This window comes from Myotis daubentonii, chromosome 2 (assembly GCF_963259705.1).
Source record: "Myotis daubentonii chromosome 2, mMyoDau2.1, whole genome shotgun sequence".
Classification (NCBI taxonomy): Eukaryota; Metazoa; Chordata; class Mammalia; order Chiroptera; family Vespertilionidae; genus Myotis; species Myotis daubentonii.
In genome coordinates, this window is record NC_081841.1 from 51,031,820 (window position 1) to 51,049,159 (window position 17,340).

Consider the following 17,340-nt stretch of genomic DNA (forward strand, 5'->3'; position numbering starts at 1 on the left):
CCTCAGCCGCCAACCCTCTCCGCATGAGCCTCTGTACCTCTGTATTTTACTTCTGTACCGCACCACCTCTGAGTCTTGGTATGCTTTTCTCTTTCCTTCTAGCTGTAGAACTTCCACTCAGCCAGCCTTCCTGTGGTTCCGGATGATGTCCATTCCATCTTTTAGTTGAATTTTTGAGGTGGTTGTGCGAGGCAGCAATCTCTGGTGTTTACCTATGCTGCCATCTTGGTTTCTCCCTCTTTTCTAATTTTTTAAATTTCTTTTTTTCTGCTTACTTTGATTTTTTTTTCTTTTAAAATAAATTTGTTGATTTTTTTTACAGAGAGGAAGGGAGAGGGATAGAGAGTTAGGAACATTGATGAGAGAGAAACATCGACTTTGAGAGTAGGCGGAGGAGAACCAAGATGGCGGCATAGGTTAACGCCGGAGTTTGCTGCTTTGAACAACTACTTCAAAAGTGAAACCAAAAAACGGAAGGGACATCACCCAGAACCACAGGAACGCTGGCTGAGTGGAAGTCCTACAACTAGGAGGAAAGAGAAACGCATACGGACACTCAGAGGAGGCGCAGTGCTGAAGTCAAATTCTGAGGTGCGGAGTGCACGGAGTGGGCTGGCGGCGGAGGGCGCGGTTGTTGTTTTCAATCGGGAGGGAGTCGCAGACTCTGAGCACCAGATCCGGGCGAGTCTTTAGGGTCCCAGACTCAAACGGGAGAAGCGGGACTGTCTGGCTTCGGTCAGAGCGAGGGCAGCTCTCTCTCCGAGCTTTGCAGCGGGTGCTGGGACTCAGAGAGGCAGAGCCCCTGGGGACAGGACTGAGAGCCGCCATAACTGCTCTCTCCGGCCCACCCTGTTGATCCTGTGCGACCCGCCCCGCCCAAGCCCTGCACGGAGGCATTTGCCGGATAGCCTCAGGCAAAGGCTAGATTAGCACCTCCCTAGAGGACAGAAGTTCTCTCACTGCTGACACAGCTGATTCTCATAGCCACTTGGCCTGGAGGTCAAACCCTCCCTGGAATTAGCTACAACAATCAAGATTTATCTATAAGACTGCGAACAAAGACCACTAGGGGGTGCACCAAGGAAGCATAACAAAATGCAGAGACAAAGAAACAGGACAAAATTGTCAATGGAAGAAATAGAGTTCAGAACCACACTTTTAAGGTCTCTCAAGAACTGTTTAGAAGCTGCCGATAAACTTAATGAGATCTACACGAAAACTAATAAGACCCTCGATCTTATATTGGGGAACCAACTAGAAATTAAGCACACACGGACTGAAATAACGAATATTATACAGACGCCTGACAGCAGACCAGAGGAGCGCAAGAATCAAGTCAATGATTTGAAATGCGAGGAAGCAAAAAACATCCAACCGGAAAAGCAAAATGAAAAAAGAATCCAAAAATGCGAGGATAGTGTAAGGAGCCTCTGGGACAGCTTCAAGCGTACCAACATCAGAATTATAGGGGTGCCAGAAGATGAGAGAGAGCAAGATATTGAAAACCTATTTGAAGAAATAATGACAGAAAACTTCCCCCACCTGGTGAAAGAAATGGACTTACAGGTCCAAGAAGCGCGGAGAACCCCAAACAAAAGGAATCCAAAGAGGACCACACCAAGACACATCATAATTAAAATGCCAAGAGCAAAAGATAAAGAGAGAATCTTAAAAACAGCAAGAGAAAGAAACTCAGTTACCTACAAGGGAATACCCATACGACTGTCAGCTGATTTCTCAACAGAAACTTTGCAGGCCAGAAGGGAGTGGCAAGAAATATTCAAAGTGATGAATACCAAGAACCTACAACCAAGATTACTTTATCCAGCAAAGCTATCATTCAGAATTGAAGGTCAGATAAAGAGCTTCACAGATAAGGAAAAGCTAAAGGAGTTCATCACCACCAAACCAGGATTATATGAAATGCTGAAAGGTATCCTTTAAGAAGAGGAAGAGGAAGAAAAAGGTAAAGATACAAATTATGAACAACAAATATGCATCTATCAACAAGTGAATCTAAGAATCAAGTGAATAAATAATCTGATGAACAGAATGAACTGTTGATTATAATAGAATCAGGGACATAGAAAGGGAATGGACTGACTATTCTTGGGGGGGAAAGGGGTGTGGGAGATGTGGGAAGAGACTGGACAAAAATCGTGCACCTATGGATGAGGACAGTGGGTGGGGAGTGAGGGCGGAGGGTGGGGCGGGAATTGGGAGGAGGGGAGTTATGGGGGGGGGGAAAAGGAACAAATGTAATAATCTGAACAATAAAGATTTAATTAAAAAAAAAAACAAGAGAGAGAAACATCGATCAGCTGCCTCTTGCACAACCCCTACTGGGGATGTGCCCACAACCAAGGTACATGCCCTTGATCGGAATCGAACCTGGGACCCTTCAGTCCGCAGGCCGACACTCTATCCACTGAGCTAAACCAGTCAGGGCTACTTTAATTTTTTAAAAATTAAATCTTTATTGTTGAAAGTATTACATGTGTTCCTTTTTAAATTTAATTTGCTCCTTTCTTTCTAGTTTCTTAATGTGGAAAGCTAAGTTATTTATTTTGAATCTTTCTTTTTTTTAATTTCTTTATTGGTTAAGGCATTACAAATGTGTCCTTATCCCCCTCTTTCTTTTTTGTTTTACTAATGTAAGTATTCAATGATATACATTTCCCTCTAAGCATTACTTTTGCTGCATCCACAAATTTTGAATCAATAATAATAATCTTCCCAACAAAGAACAGATGGCTTCACTTGTGAGTAGTAACAAACTAAAGAGTTGATATACCCTAGGTAGGCCAGTGAAAATGTACTGCTGACCTTGCCAGCTGAAAGCAAACTGCTTCTGGTGGTCCTCATGGAGAAAAACCATTTGCCAGATCAGTAGCTATATACCAGGTACCACAGGATGTGTTCATTTGCTCAAGCTATTACCACATCTTGTACTTGAGCTGCAATTTGAGTCACCACGCAAATTGGGAATTGATTGAGGGGCCATGACAGTCTTTTGAGAAAGTATTATTATTATTGTTAATCTTCACTCAAGGATATTTTTCCATTGATTTTTAGAGAGAATGGAAGGTACGGGGAGAGACAGAGAGAGAAACATTGATGTGAGAGAGACACATCAATTGGTTGCCTCCCACATGCATGCCTGACCAGGGCCAGGGAACAAGCCTACAACCAAAGTATGTGCCCTTGACCAGAATCCAACCTTGGACCCTTCAGTCCCTGTGCCAATGCTCTATCCATTGAACCACACAGGCTATGACTATGACTATCTATTTTTATGATTCGGGTTAGACTTTCATTCACTTGACCTAGAAACTTTTTGCTTGTGCAAATCAATTCATAATTATCTATTTCACTTCTAGGAACACCACAATCAACTAGCCAATGCCATAGTTCTGCATCAGTCAGACAAATCTGATTGGTGCTTTGACTGCTGTCCATTAAGGGAACCATAACCATCTGGCCTTTGGTGGTTGAGTGACACCACTTGGCTCCTGCCCCCACAGGATCCAATTTGCTTCCATTGAATTTAGGTTTCCCTATTCAGTGACTACAGTTCTGACTGTTAGGTCTGACCTACAAAGAAGAGCAATCACAGAGCTTTTCATGGGTGCTGAGGCTCCCCTCATAGATTTCTCAGGTGCATACTTTCACCATGAGTGGGATGGATGAGTAGGTCTTATAACTCCCTAATCTACAACATTAAATGCAGAACCTCTGTTTAGGGAGCCCATATCAATAAATTTGGCCTGCTCCAACTTTATGTTTCTTCCACCATTAAACCACACCCCATATATCCATTCCCACATATATCCCCTGGGTTTCAGACTATAAAAGTTAGAAAATTCAAATACAGTGGGGCCTTGACTTACGAGTGTCCCGACTAACGAGTTTTTTGAGATATGAGCCATCTCTTGGCTGATTTTTTGCTTTGAGTTGCAAGCTAAAATTCGGCTTACGAGCCAGCTTCAGATACCCCACTGCTAGTTGGCACAGCGAACGTCACCGTGAACACAACATCAGCCCAGCATCACGTGTCTCACTGTTCACTTTTTGATTTGACATATGAGTAATTTGAGTTACGAGCTTCATCACTGAAGGAATTAAACTCGTAAGTCAAGGCCCCACTGTAGTCCTTTTGGAGTTTAGTACACCTTCTCATGGGTCACACTTTGTACCTCATCTTTAGTGGTCTGCTGGGATTTGAGTCTAGAAACAAAGACTTGTAATGGGGACAGCTCCTAAAGCATTGTCCTGCAGGGCAACTGCCTCAGGAGAGACTATTAGCTTCCCCAGGCAATGCAGAGTTAATCCCCTCCGTCAGGGGTGGAGAGGCCACTCCCACTGGGGTTGGAGAGGCAGCTCCTAATGTGGTGGAAGGCCACTCCCCTAGCAAGAACACTCACCAGAATGGAGAGGTTCAATGTCCCAAGCTTTATCAGCACCTTTCCATACATCCCCATTTCAAATTTCATAATCCCATCCCTTCCCAATCAATGCCCTCACTTCAACATTATCCCCTCAGTGAGAATCTGGGTTTAATTTTCAGCAGTTTCAGCCATGCAGCTACAGGAGATAGGGGTCTCCTTCAGGGTACACAAAGAAACTTTCGGGTCATTTATGTGGCGCTTGAACTGGCAGTCTGAATCCCTGAGCTCATCCATTTCTTTTCCCATTTTGTCCAGCAATATTAGGAGCAAATAACCAATCGCATTATGTTTGTTAGTTTGCCAAAAATGTTTGAAAGTATTGTATACACAATTACAAAGATTCTTGCTCCTTGGAAGGGGGTGATCAGGAGTAGCTAATGGTGATATTTTGCATATTTTAATTGCCAGATTATGTCAAGGACTATCACTACTCTCTTTAATACTGGAAAAGGAGTCATTCACACCTTAAACCTAATCAAATTAGACAGCCAATTTCAGAAACCCAATTCAGAAAACTCATCCTTCATAGTCTGTTTCTTCAAAACCACTCTTGGTATCGAATTGATGATTAGCCCCAGTTGGAAAGCCAGCACGCTCAAGACCCAAGAAGAGCTGATGTTCTAGTCCAGTGATGGCGAACCTTTTGAGCTCGGCGTGTCAGCATTCTGAAAAACCCTAACTTAACTCTGGTGCCATGTCACACATAGAAATTTTTTTATATTTGCAACCATAGTAAAACAAAGACTTATATTTTTGATATTTATGTATTTAAATGCCATTTAACAAAGAAAAATCAACCAAAAAAGTGAGTTCGCGTGTCACCTCTGACATGTGTGTCATAGGTTCGCCATCACTGTATCTAGTTCAAGTCTGAAGGCAGGTAAAGACTAATGTCCCAGCTCAAGGCAGTAAGGCAAATGGAGTGGAGTCCCCTTTTACTCAGCCTTTTTGTTCTATTCTGGTCTTTAGTTGATTGGATGAGATCTTTACTCAGTCTACTGATCCAAGTGTCAATCTCATCCAAAAATATCTTTACAGACATATCCAAAATAATGTTTGACTAAATATCTGGGCACCCTGTGGCCCAGTGAACTTGACACATAAAATTAACCATCCCAACTATGAATAGAGTAAAAAAAGAATGGGAGAAAGTATTTGCAAATTACATATTTAATGAATGGTTCATATCAAAAATATAAAAAAGAATTTCTACAAATCACCAAGAACAAACTTAGTTCCAAAATGGGCAAGAGACTTGAATAAACATTTTATGAAAGGATATATATACACATGGCCAATAAGCACATAGAAAGATGTTCGATCCTGCCCAACTGGTGTGGCTCAGTGGTCGACCTGTGAACTAGGAGGTTTGTGTTCGATTCCCAGTCAGGGCATATGCCCAGGTTTCGGGCTCAGTCCCAGTGTGGAGTGTGCAGGAGTCAGCTGATCAATGATTCCCTCTCATCATTGATAATTCTATCTTTCTCTTCCTCTCTGAATTCAATAAAAACTATTTTTTTAAAATAACATATAAAAAAAGATTTTTGATCTCACTAATCATGAGGGAAATGCAAATTGAAACCACAATGAGATACTTCACACCCATTAGGATGGCTATTATCACAAAAAGAGAAACATAGAACATAACAAGTGTTAGTGAAAATGTGGAGAAATTGAAACCTTTGTGCACTGCTGAAAGGAATATAAAATGAATGATGCAGCCACTACAGAAAACAATGTTCGACTAAAAACAGAATTACCATATTATCCAGCAATTCTGCTCCTGAGTATATAAAAAATTAAAAGCAGGGACTTGAATAGATATCTGTACTCCAGTGTTCATAGTAGCATTACTCACAATAGTAAAGAGGTGTAAGTTATCCAAATGTCTATTGATAGATGAATGGATAAATAAAATGTGATATTCCATATAATAAAAGGCTAATATTCAAGCTGTCCCTTCGTAAGTTCTACCAACTGGGAGTTTGACCGCCTGCTATGACATGTGCTGACCACCAGGGGGTGGCGTGGAATGAAGAAAGGTCCTGGCTGGCAGCTGACAGCTCGGGGGAGGGAGGCCCCGGCCGGCAGCCATAAGGCCCCAATCAGCCCTGATCGCCGGCCAGGCCTAGGGACCCTACCCATGCAAGAATTTCATGCGCCGAGCCTCTAGTATACATATAATGGAATATTATACAACTTTAAAAAGAAGGCAATTCTGATACATGCTACAACAATGGGTGAATTTTTTAAACATGGTAAGTGATATAAATCACACACAAAAGGACAAATACTTAATGATTCCACTTACATAAGTTATATAGAGCAGACAAAGTCATTGAGACAGAGAATAAAATGGTGTTTGCCAGAGTTTGGGGTTGGGGGGAATAGGTAATTATTGTTTAATGGGTCAGAGTTTCTGTTTGGGATGGTGAGAAAGTTCTGAAAATAGTGGTGAGGGTTACAGAACATTGTAAATGTACTTAAATGCCACTGAATTATATAATTTAAAATAGTTAAGATTGAATATTTTATCTATACTTTATCACAATAAAAAATTAAAAAATAGGTAATTGCCTGTTTAAAGTAAAAGTAAGAGGAATGTAATAAATAATGAGTTTATAATGTACATAGTAGTATATTAAAAATATCACAAATGGCCCCAGGCCAGGTGGCTCAGTTGATTGGAGTGTCATCCTGTACACCAAAAGATTGTGGGTTCAATCCCCAGTCAGGGCGCATATGGAAGGCAACTGATCAATGTTTCTCTTTCATATCAATGTTTCTCTTTCTCTCTCTCTTCTTCTTCTTCTCTCTAAAATTAATAAACATATCCTCGAGTGAGGAATTACATATATATCACTAATGCCAGGAGGCGGGGAGGTAGAATATTGCTATAAGGTTCATACACTGTTCATGAAGTAGTATAATTAAAAAAATGAAATAGTGTAATACCATTTGAAAATAGATTATTGTAATTCAAATAACTATACTCTAAACCCTACAGCAACCACTAAAAAGGTGAAATATAATTATAGCTAATAAGCCAATAAAAGAAATAAAATAATCATAAAATATATTGAATCTAAAAGAAGTCAGAAGAATAAAAAGAGAAAAAAACCCACATGAGACATATAAAACAAATAGCAAGATGATAAATTTAAATCTAACCTTATCAATAATCATGTTAAATATAAATGGTATAAACATCCAATTAGGAGAAACCAAGATGGCGGCATAGGTAAACACCGGAGATTGCTGCCTGGCACAACCACTTCAAAAATACAACTAAAAGACGGAACAGACATCAACCAGAACCACAGGAAGGCTGGCTGAGTGGAAATTCTACAACTAGAAGCAAAGAGAAAAGCATACCGAGACTCAGAGGAGCTCCGGTGCGGAAGTAAAATACAAAGGTGCAGAGGTGCATGCAGAGAGGGCTGGCGGCTGAAGACACTGTTGTCTTTCTCAATCGGGAGGGAGTCTCAAGCTCTGAGCTCCAGTTCCAGGCGAGTCTCTGGGGACCCAGACTCATACGGGAGAAACGGGACTGTCTGGCATCAGTCGGAACTCCAGGGCAGCTTTCTCTCAGAGATGCTTGCAGCGATTGCCTGGACACTGAGAAGTGGGGCCTCTGAGGGCAGGACTGAGAGTAGCCATAACTGTTCGCTCCGCCCACCCTGTTGATCCCCTGGGACCACGCCCCACCCAAGCCGTGCAGGGAGGCTTTTGCATATGTGCTGGGGTCCTGACCCAGCAGGTCCAGGGGTCCCCAAAGGTGTGGATGGAATCGGCAAAGAAGGAATGACATGGGGACAGCCTTCAGTTGATCAGCAGCCTAGCCAGGATCTCTATGCAGGATCTCCAGCCAGGTTCTGTCTTTTATTGTCTTGTTACATCTGTATTTATACCAGTTGATTTTAATACTGTCAATTTCTATTCCAAAGGTTAGGGTGTTTCTTATCTCCAATCCAGGGAGTAAAGATTATGTAGCTTAAGAGTGATTGTTCATAGTTAAAGTGATTAATTACCCGCCTGGCATTTAGTTAAGGGGTTTTATTCCCTCCCTAACTTCAGGGAAAAATCCCTACCTGGGGAAACAACCTTTCTCGGAGAGGTGACCTTGGTTAAAACACATAGCGCCAAGAAGGTAAGCAAACATATTAAGAACAGTATGCCATATACGCCAGGTCCCCTGAAACATATGCTGTGCAGATGTTTCTTCCCTGTAGCGACTGTGTCAAGCATCAAGGATGGACCGGCTTCTGGCACATATGAAAGGCCCGGCCCTTTGCAATATGAAAATTACTTAACAAACTGCAGCTGGCCCAAGGCCCCACAGCAACTTGCATTGCTTCACAGCTGGCTTCTGCTGAATAGCCTTGGGCAGAGGCTAGATTAGCACCTCCTTAGAGATCCAGGAGCCAGTGAGCCTGGTGGTCAGAGAGGGACCATCCAGATTACAGCTCCTCAGATCCATAAAGGACACACTCAGGGGGCAGACTCAGTGAGCACCAAAGCCCCACTGAAGCAAGTCTTGTCCCGGAGGGGTGTCTCTAGCACAGAAGTTCTCCCACTGTAGACACAGCTGATTCTCACAGCCAATTGGCCTGGAGGTCAATCCCTCCCAGTGTTACCTACAACAATCAAGGCTTAACTACAACAAGACTGTGCACAAAGCCCACAAGGGTGTGCACCAAGAGTGTCTACCTCAGGTAATTGGGGAGGCTGAGCCACTGGGCCCTATAGGACACTTAGCACAGAAAGCCACTCTACCAACACAGGGAAGCATAAAAAATGCCGAGACAAAGAAACAGGACACAAATGACAGAAATGGAGGAAAGCAAACTACTGGATATAGAGTTCAAAACCACACTTTAAAGGTTTTTCAAGAATTTTCAAGAAACCGCTGATAAACTTAATGAGACCCTAAAGAAATCTAGTGAGACCCTCGAGGTTGTGATAAAGGACCAACTAGAAATTAAGCATACACTGACTGAAATAAAGAATATTATACAGACTCTCAACAGCAGACCAGAGGATCGCAAGAATCAAGTCAAAGATCTGAATTATGAAGAAGAAAAAACACCCAACCGGAAAAGGAAAATGAAAAAAGAATCCAAAAATATGAAGATAGTGTAAGGATCCTCTGGGACAGCTTCAAGCACACCAACATCCGAATTATAGGGGTGCCAGAAGAAGAGAGAGAGCAAGATATTGAAAACCTATTTGAAGAAATAATGACAGAAAACTTCTCCTACTTGATGAAAGAAATAGACTTACAAGTCCAGGAAGCCCAAAAACCCCAAACAGAAGGAATCCAAAGAGGACCACACCAAGACACATCATAATTAAAATGCTAAGAGCAAAAGACAAAGAGAGAATCTTAAAAGCAGCAAGAGAAAGACAGTCAGTTACCTACAAGGGAGTACCCATACGACTGTCAGCTGATTTCTCAACAGAAACTTTGCAGGCCAGAAGAGAGTGGCAAGAAATATTCAAAGTGATGAATGCCAAGAACCTACAACCAAGATTACTTTACCCAGCAAAGCTATCATTCAGAATTGAAGGTCAGATAAAGAGCTTCACAGATAAGGAAAAGCTAAAGGAGTTCATCGCCACTAAACCAGTATTATATGAAATGCTGAAAGGTATCCTTTAAGAAGAGGAAGAAGAAGAAAAAGGTAAATATACAAATTATGAACAACAAACACACATCTATCAACAAGTGAATCTAAAAATCAAGTGAATAAATAATCTGATGAACAGAATAAACTGGTGAATATAATAGAATCAGGGGCATAGAAAGGGAGTGGACTGACTATTCTTGGGGGGAAAAGGGTGTGGGGGATGCGGGAAGAGACTGGACAAAAATCGTGCACCTATGGATGAGGACAGTGGGGTGGGAGAGTGAGGGCGGAGGGTGGGAGGGGAACTGGGCGTAGGGGAGCTATGGTGGGAAAAACGAGGAACAACTGTAATAATCTGAACAATAAAGATGTAATTTTAAAAAATCCAATTAAAAGATAGAGATTGTCAGGTTGGATAAAAAAAGAAACCAAATTAGCCCTAGCTGGTTTGGCTCAGAGGAGAGAGCATCCACCTATGGACTAAAGGGTCCTGGGTTTGATTCCAGTCAAGGGCACATACCCAGGTTGTGGGCTTGATCCCCAGTGGGGGGCATGCAGCAGGCAGCTGATCAATGATTCTCTCTCATTGATGTTTTTATCTCTGTTTCCCTCTCCCTTCATTTCTGAAATCAATAAAAATATATTAAAAAATAAACAAAATTATAAGCTTTCTATAAAAAACCCTCTACAGGCTGGCTGGTGTGGCTCAGTAGTTGAACATTGACTATTAACCAGGATGTCTCTGTTTGATTCCTGGTCAGGGCACATGCCCGGGTTTGGGCTCGACCCCCAGCGTGGGGTATGCAGGAGACAGCCAATCAATGATTCTCTCTCATCATTGATGTTTCTACCTCTCTCTCCTTCTCCCTTCCTCTCTGAAATAAAAAAGTAATTGTATTTTTTAAAAGGGGGTTTCTAATCCTAGCTGGTTTGACTCAGTGAATAGAGTGTTGGCCTGCGGACTGAAGGGTCCTGGGTTCAATTCTGGTCAAGGGCACATGCCCAGGTTGCAGGCTCAATCCCCAGCAGGGCATGAGGAGGTGGTTGGTCAGTGAATCTCTCATCATTGATGTTTCTACCTCTCTCTTCTCTTCCTCTTTCTTTCTCTCTGAAATCAATAAAAAATATATTTTAAAAAATAAATTTTAGCCCTAACCAGTTTGGCTCAGTGGATAGAGCGTGGGCCTGCTGACTGAAAGGTCCCAGGTTCGATTCCAGTCAAGGGCATGTACCTTGGTTGTGGGCACATACCCAGTGGGGGGTGTGTGGGAGGCAGCTGATCGATGTTTCTCTCATTGATGTTTCTGACTCTCTGTCTCTCTCTCTCTCTTCCTCTCTGTAAAACATCAATAAAATATATATTTATAAATAAATAAATAAATAAATAAATAAATAAATAAATAAATAAATAAATTTTAAAACAGGGAGTGGGCTCTAAACAGTAACCTTGGCCCTGGCAGGGTAGCTCAGTTGGTTAGAGCATTGTCTGATACACCAAGGTTTCAGGTTTGATTCCTGGTCAGGGCACTTCAAGAATCAACCAATGAGTGCATAAATAAGTGGAACAATAAATCAATGTTTCTCTCTCTCTCTTCCTCTCAAATCAATTTTTTAAAAAAGTAAAGTAACCTCACAGAGTGATTATAACTTCCTAACTGGGCAGGTCATGGTGGTAGTCATACCACAGGCATATAACTTTTTTAGTAGATTGTTTATTTTTTAAGCAAGCCCTGTTCATTGTTGTTTGTGCATCTAGGTTTACGCACCTTTGCAATAAGCATCACCACCCTGAAGAGAGCACATAAACTTGTTAACTACACTATAATCCAATAATCTTGTTAACTACACTGTAATCCAATCCCCATCTTACTTTCTCCCACCTACATGGACTCTTATGTTCCCTCCTTAGTTCAAATGCATAGAAGAAACTGCAAAACTGTTATTCTCTGAAGCAATTGTCATCAAGGGCACATGCCTTGATCAGAATTGATGCACCCCCATGTTCATAACAGCACAATTTACAATAGCTAAGATCTGGAAACAGCCCAAGTGCCCATCAGTAGATGAGTAGGTAAAAAAGCTGTGGTACATTTACACCATTGATCACTATTCAGAAGTAAAAAATAATCTCTTATCCTTTGAGACAGCATGGAGAGACCTACAGAGTATTGTGCTAAGCCGAAATAAGCCAGTCAGAGAAAGACAAGTATCACATGATCTCACTCATATGTGGAATCTGATTAACAAAATAGATCCAGAGACAGAAGCATAGAACAGACTGTGCAATCTCAGAGGGAAGGCAGGGGAGGGTGGGTAGGTGGGAAGTGATTAACGGAAGAACTTGTATGTATATATGCATAACTCATGGAAACAGACAATAGGGTAGTGAAGGCCTGGGATGGGTGGTGGGGCAGACTAGAAGGGGTCAATGGGGGATAAGGAGGGACGTATAAAATACTTTCAACAATAAAGATTTAATTTGAAAAATTCTCTCCAGAAATAGAGATAGAAAAAGACAAATTACTAGTATCGTAATGAGAGATGACATTATTAAAGGTTCTACAGATAATGAAAAGATAGTAAGAGATTATCATGAACAACTTTAAACCAATAAACTCAAAAACTCTGATGTAACGGACAAATTCCTTGAAAGATACAAATCGTGAAAGCTTACTGAAGAAGAAATAAGATAACATAACATGAGTAGCCCTATGATGTTTTTAAAAATTAAATTTGTAGTTTAAAAACTTCCCATAGTTAAACCCCAAGTCTAGATGGTTCCATTGGTTTTCTCCCAACCCCACTGAAACATTGGTGGTTTCTACCAAATATATAGAAGAAAATGCCAATTCTTCAACAAACTCTTACAGAAAATTGTAGAGAATATTCTATGTGAGTCTATAAAGCTAGCATTACTCCGATGCCATTATAAGAAAACTAGACTAATGTATTTTATAAACATGGACACAAAAATTTATTAACAAAATTTAACAAACTGAATAGAAGATGATAAAAAGCATGCTACATTATGAATAAATGGCTTTTATTCCAAAAATTCAAGGTTGGTTTAGCATTCATAAATCAATGTAACTTACTATATTAACAGATTCCAGAGAGAAAAACATGTGATTATTTGACTAAATTCAGTAAAAGCTCTTGATAAAACCTAATATTAATAAGTCACATGGGTATGATATACAACATGGTGACTATAGTTAATACTGTATTGGATTTTGAATGTTGCTAAGAGAGTAAATATTAAAAGATCTCATTACAAGAATGGAATGTGTAATTATGTATGGTTATGGGTGTTAACTAGATGTACTGTGGTGGTCATTTCACAATATGTGCACTTATTGAATTAAAAAATAAACCCGGAGAACAAAGATGGAGGCATAGGTAAACACCAGAAATTGCTGCCTCCCACAACAACTTCAAAAATACAACTAAAAGACAAAACGGACATCATCCAGTACTACAGAAAGGCTGGCTGAGTGGAAGTTATACAACTAGAAGGAAAGAGAAAAGCACACTGAGACTCAGAGGAGGTGCGGAAGTAAAGTGCAGAGGTTCGGAGGCGCATGCGGAAAGGGCTGGCAACTGAGGACGCAGCTGTCTTTTTGAATCGGGAGGGAGACACAAGCTCCCGACTGCTCTGAACTCCAGTTCCAGGAAGTCTCTGGGGACCCAGATTCATATGGGGAGAAACTGGACTGTCTGGCAGTGGGCAGAACTCGGAACACGAAGGCGGCTTTCTCTCAAAGGTGCTTGCAGCAATTACAGGGACACTGAGACGCAGGACCCCTTAGGATCAGCCATAGCTGCTTGCTCCGCCCTGTTGATTCCCTGAGACCCCGCCCCACCCAAGCTTCGGAAGAGGCTTTTGCATATGAATGCCCTGGCCCTTTGCAATCTGAAAATTACCTAACAAACTGTAGCTGGTCCAGACAGACCCAGAACTTCCAAGAGAAGGCCCAAGGCCCCACAGCAGCTTGCATTGCTTCACAGCTGGGCCTCATGTTGGCACCTCCAAACCCCAAACAAGGAAGGGGAATCTGCAGATCTCTTCGCAGCTCCTGCTAGGTAGCCTCAGGCAGAGGCTAAATTAGCACCTCCTTAGAGATCCAAGAGCCAGTGTACCCAGTGGTCAGAGAGGGACCATCCAGATTACAACTCCTCAGATCCATAAGGGACACACTCAGGGGGCAGACTCAGTGAGCACCAAAGCCCCACTGAAGCAAGTCTTGCCCCATAAGGGTGTCTTCAGCACAGAAGTTCTCCCACTGTAGACACAGCTGATTCTCACAGCCAATAGGCCTGGAGGTCAATTCCTCCCAGTGATACCTACAACAATCAAGGCTAAACTACAAGAAGACTGTGCACAAAACCCACAAGGGGGTGCACCAGGAGTGTCTACCTCAGGTAATTGGGGAGGCTGAGCCACTGGGCCCTATAGGACACCTAGCACACAAAGCCACTCTACCAACACAGGGAAGCAAAAAAAAAAAATGCAGAGACAAAGAAACAGGTCACAAATGATAGAAATGGAGGAAAGCAAACTACTGGATATAGAGTTCAAAACCACACTGTTAAGGTTTTTCGAGAACTTTCTAGAAACCACTGATAAATTTAGTGAGACCCTGGAGGATATGAAAAAAGACCAAGTAGAAATTAAGCAAACACTGGCTGAAATAAAGAATAATATACTGAGATCCAAGAGCAGACAAGAGGATTGCAAGAATCAAGTCAAAGATTTGAAATACAAAGAAGCAAAAAAATACCCAACCAGAAAAGCAAAAAGAAAAAAGATTCCAAAAATATGAAGATAGTGTAAGGAGCCTCTGGGACAGCTTCAAGTGTACCAACATCCGAATTATAGGGGTTCCAGAAGAAGAGAGAGAGCAAGATATTGAAAACCTATTTGAAGAAATAATGACAGAAAACTTCCCCTACCTGGTGAAAGAAATAGACTTACAAGTCCAGAAAGTGCAGAGAACCCCAAACAAAAGGAATCCAAAGAGGACCACACCAAGACACATCATAATTAAAATGCCAAGAGCAAAAGACAAAGAGAGAATCTTAAAAGCAGCAAGAGAAAGACAGTCAGTTTCCTACAAGGGAGTACCCATACGACTGTCAGCTGATTTCTCAACAGAAACTTTGCAGGCCAGAAGGGAGTGGCAAGAAATATTCAAAGTGATGAATGCTAAGAACCTACAACCAAGATTACTTTATCCAGCAAAGCAATCATTCAGAATTGAGGGTCAGATAAAGAGCTTCACAGATAAGGAAAAGCTAAAGGGGTTCATCACCACTAAACCAGTATTATATGAAATGCTGAAAGGTATCCTTTAAGAAGAGGAAGAAGAAAAAGGTAAAGATAAAAATATGAACAGCATGCCAGGGAGACGGGCGGAGGGAGGTGTCGGGATCCCTGTTGGGCGGGGGGGGGGGGGGGGGGGGGGGCAAAAAGAAAATTATGAACAGCAAATACACATCTATCAACAAGAGAATCTAAAAATCAAGTGAATAAAAAATCTGATGAACAGAGTAAACTGGTGAATATAATAGAATCAGGGGCATAGAAAGGGAGTGGACTGACAATTCTTGGCGGAAAGGGCTGTGGGGGTGTAGGAAGAGACTGGACAAAAATCGTACACCTATGGATGAGGACAGTGGGAGGGGTAAGGGCAGAGGGTAGGGTGGGAACTGGGTGGAGGAGAGCTATGGGGGTGGGGGAAGAGGAACAACTGTAGTAATCTGAACAATAAAGATTTAATTTTAAAAAAAACCAGACAAAATAAATAAATAAATAAACCCAATATCTATTATTGATTAAAAATCTAGGTAAACTAGGAAAAGAAGGGAATTTCCCCAACTTTATAAAGAGCATTTTAAAATATATATAGCTACCGCCAAAACCGGTTTGGCTCAGTGGATAGAGCATCGGCCTGTGGACTGAAAGGTCCCAGGTTCGATTCTGGTTAAGGACATGTACCTTGCTTGCAGACATATCCCCAGTAGGAGATGTGCAGGAGGCAGCTGATGGATGTTTCTCTCTCATCAATGTTTCTAACTCTCTATCTCTCTCCCTTCCTCTCTGTAAAAAAATCAATAAAATATATTTTTTAAAAAATAAAATATATATAGCTACTATCATACTTAATGGTGGAAGTCTGAATGCTTTTCCCTAACATCAAGAACAAAGTAAGAATGGCTCATTACTTCTACACAGCTTTATATTAGAGGCTCTAGCCTACCTAGTACTATCAAGAACAAAGTTTAAATGCACACAGATATTAAAGGAGAAAATAAAGCTGCCTCTATTAGCATATGACAGGATTATCTTATATAATAAAGAGCTAATATGCAAATGGTCATCACACCCTCAGGTCATCAAGCCCTCACACCATCATGCCCTAACTGCTCAGACACTCAACATTGGGGAGAGAGGAATGGGGACCAGCCAGGCTATGGCCCGGGAGAGAAACAAGCCGCACGCCCCGCGGTCCTGGGCGCCAGTGCCTGTGTGTCCCAGGCAAAGCCGCCCTCCCACAGTCCCCTGCATCTGCAGCCGGCCCTGCTGAAGCCAGCCTGGGTCCTGGGTGCCTGCAGCCATCCAGAGGGAGGGAAGCCCGGGTCCCGGGTGCCTGAAACCAGCCAGAGAAGGGAATCCTGGGCCCCGGTGCGGGATGAGGCAGAGGCAGTTAGGGGCGATCAGGCCATCTGGGGAGTAGTTAGGGGTGATCAGGCACACAGGCAGAGGGGTTAGGGGTAATCAGGCAGGCAGGCAGGTGAGCAGTAGGAGCCAGCAGTCCCGGATTGCGAGAGGCAGTTGGACATCCCTCGAGGGGTCATGGTTTGGAGAGGGTGCAGGCCGGGCTGAGAGACGCCCCCCCCCCCCCCCCGCCTCATGCATGAATTTCATGCACCAGGCCTCTAGTATATGTAGAAAATCCCAAAGAATGTACAAAGAAAATCTATGAGGATGAATCATTGCTAATAAGCTATTTGATAAGTCAGTCAGGAACAAATGAAAACTATTGACTAAAATTAGATATCAAAATTAACTATAGATTTTAATTTCTCTGATTCTCAATCGTTCAATAGCACATGTGATTTCTTCGAAAGCTTGATTAATTCTGAGATGAAAATGAAACAGACTAAATATAAAATTGGAGCTTGTTTATCCACAGTCAGGTGAAATTGTCATTTGAAATCAAAATGACCTTAAACAGTCAAATTTCATGCAAATAAAATGA

The 17,340-nt window shown here is 41.9% G+C and overlaps 1 protein-coding gene across 1 annotated transcript in view; it reads right to left on the minus strand.

Moving 5' to 3' along the window:
• FAM186A (family with sequence similarity 186 member A) overlaps positions 1-17,340 on the minus strand; it is a 78,234-nt gene that overhangs the window by 60,650 nt on the left and 244 nt on the right. The gene's annotated exons all lie outside the window — the stretch shown is intronic.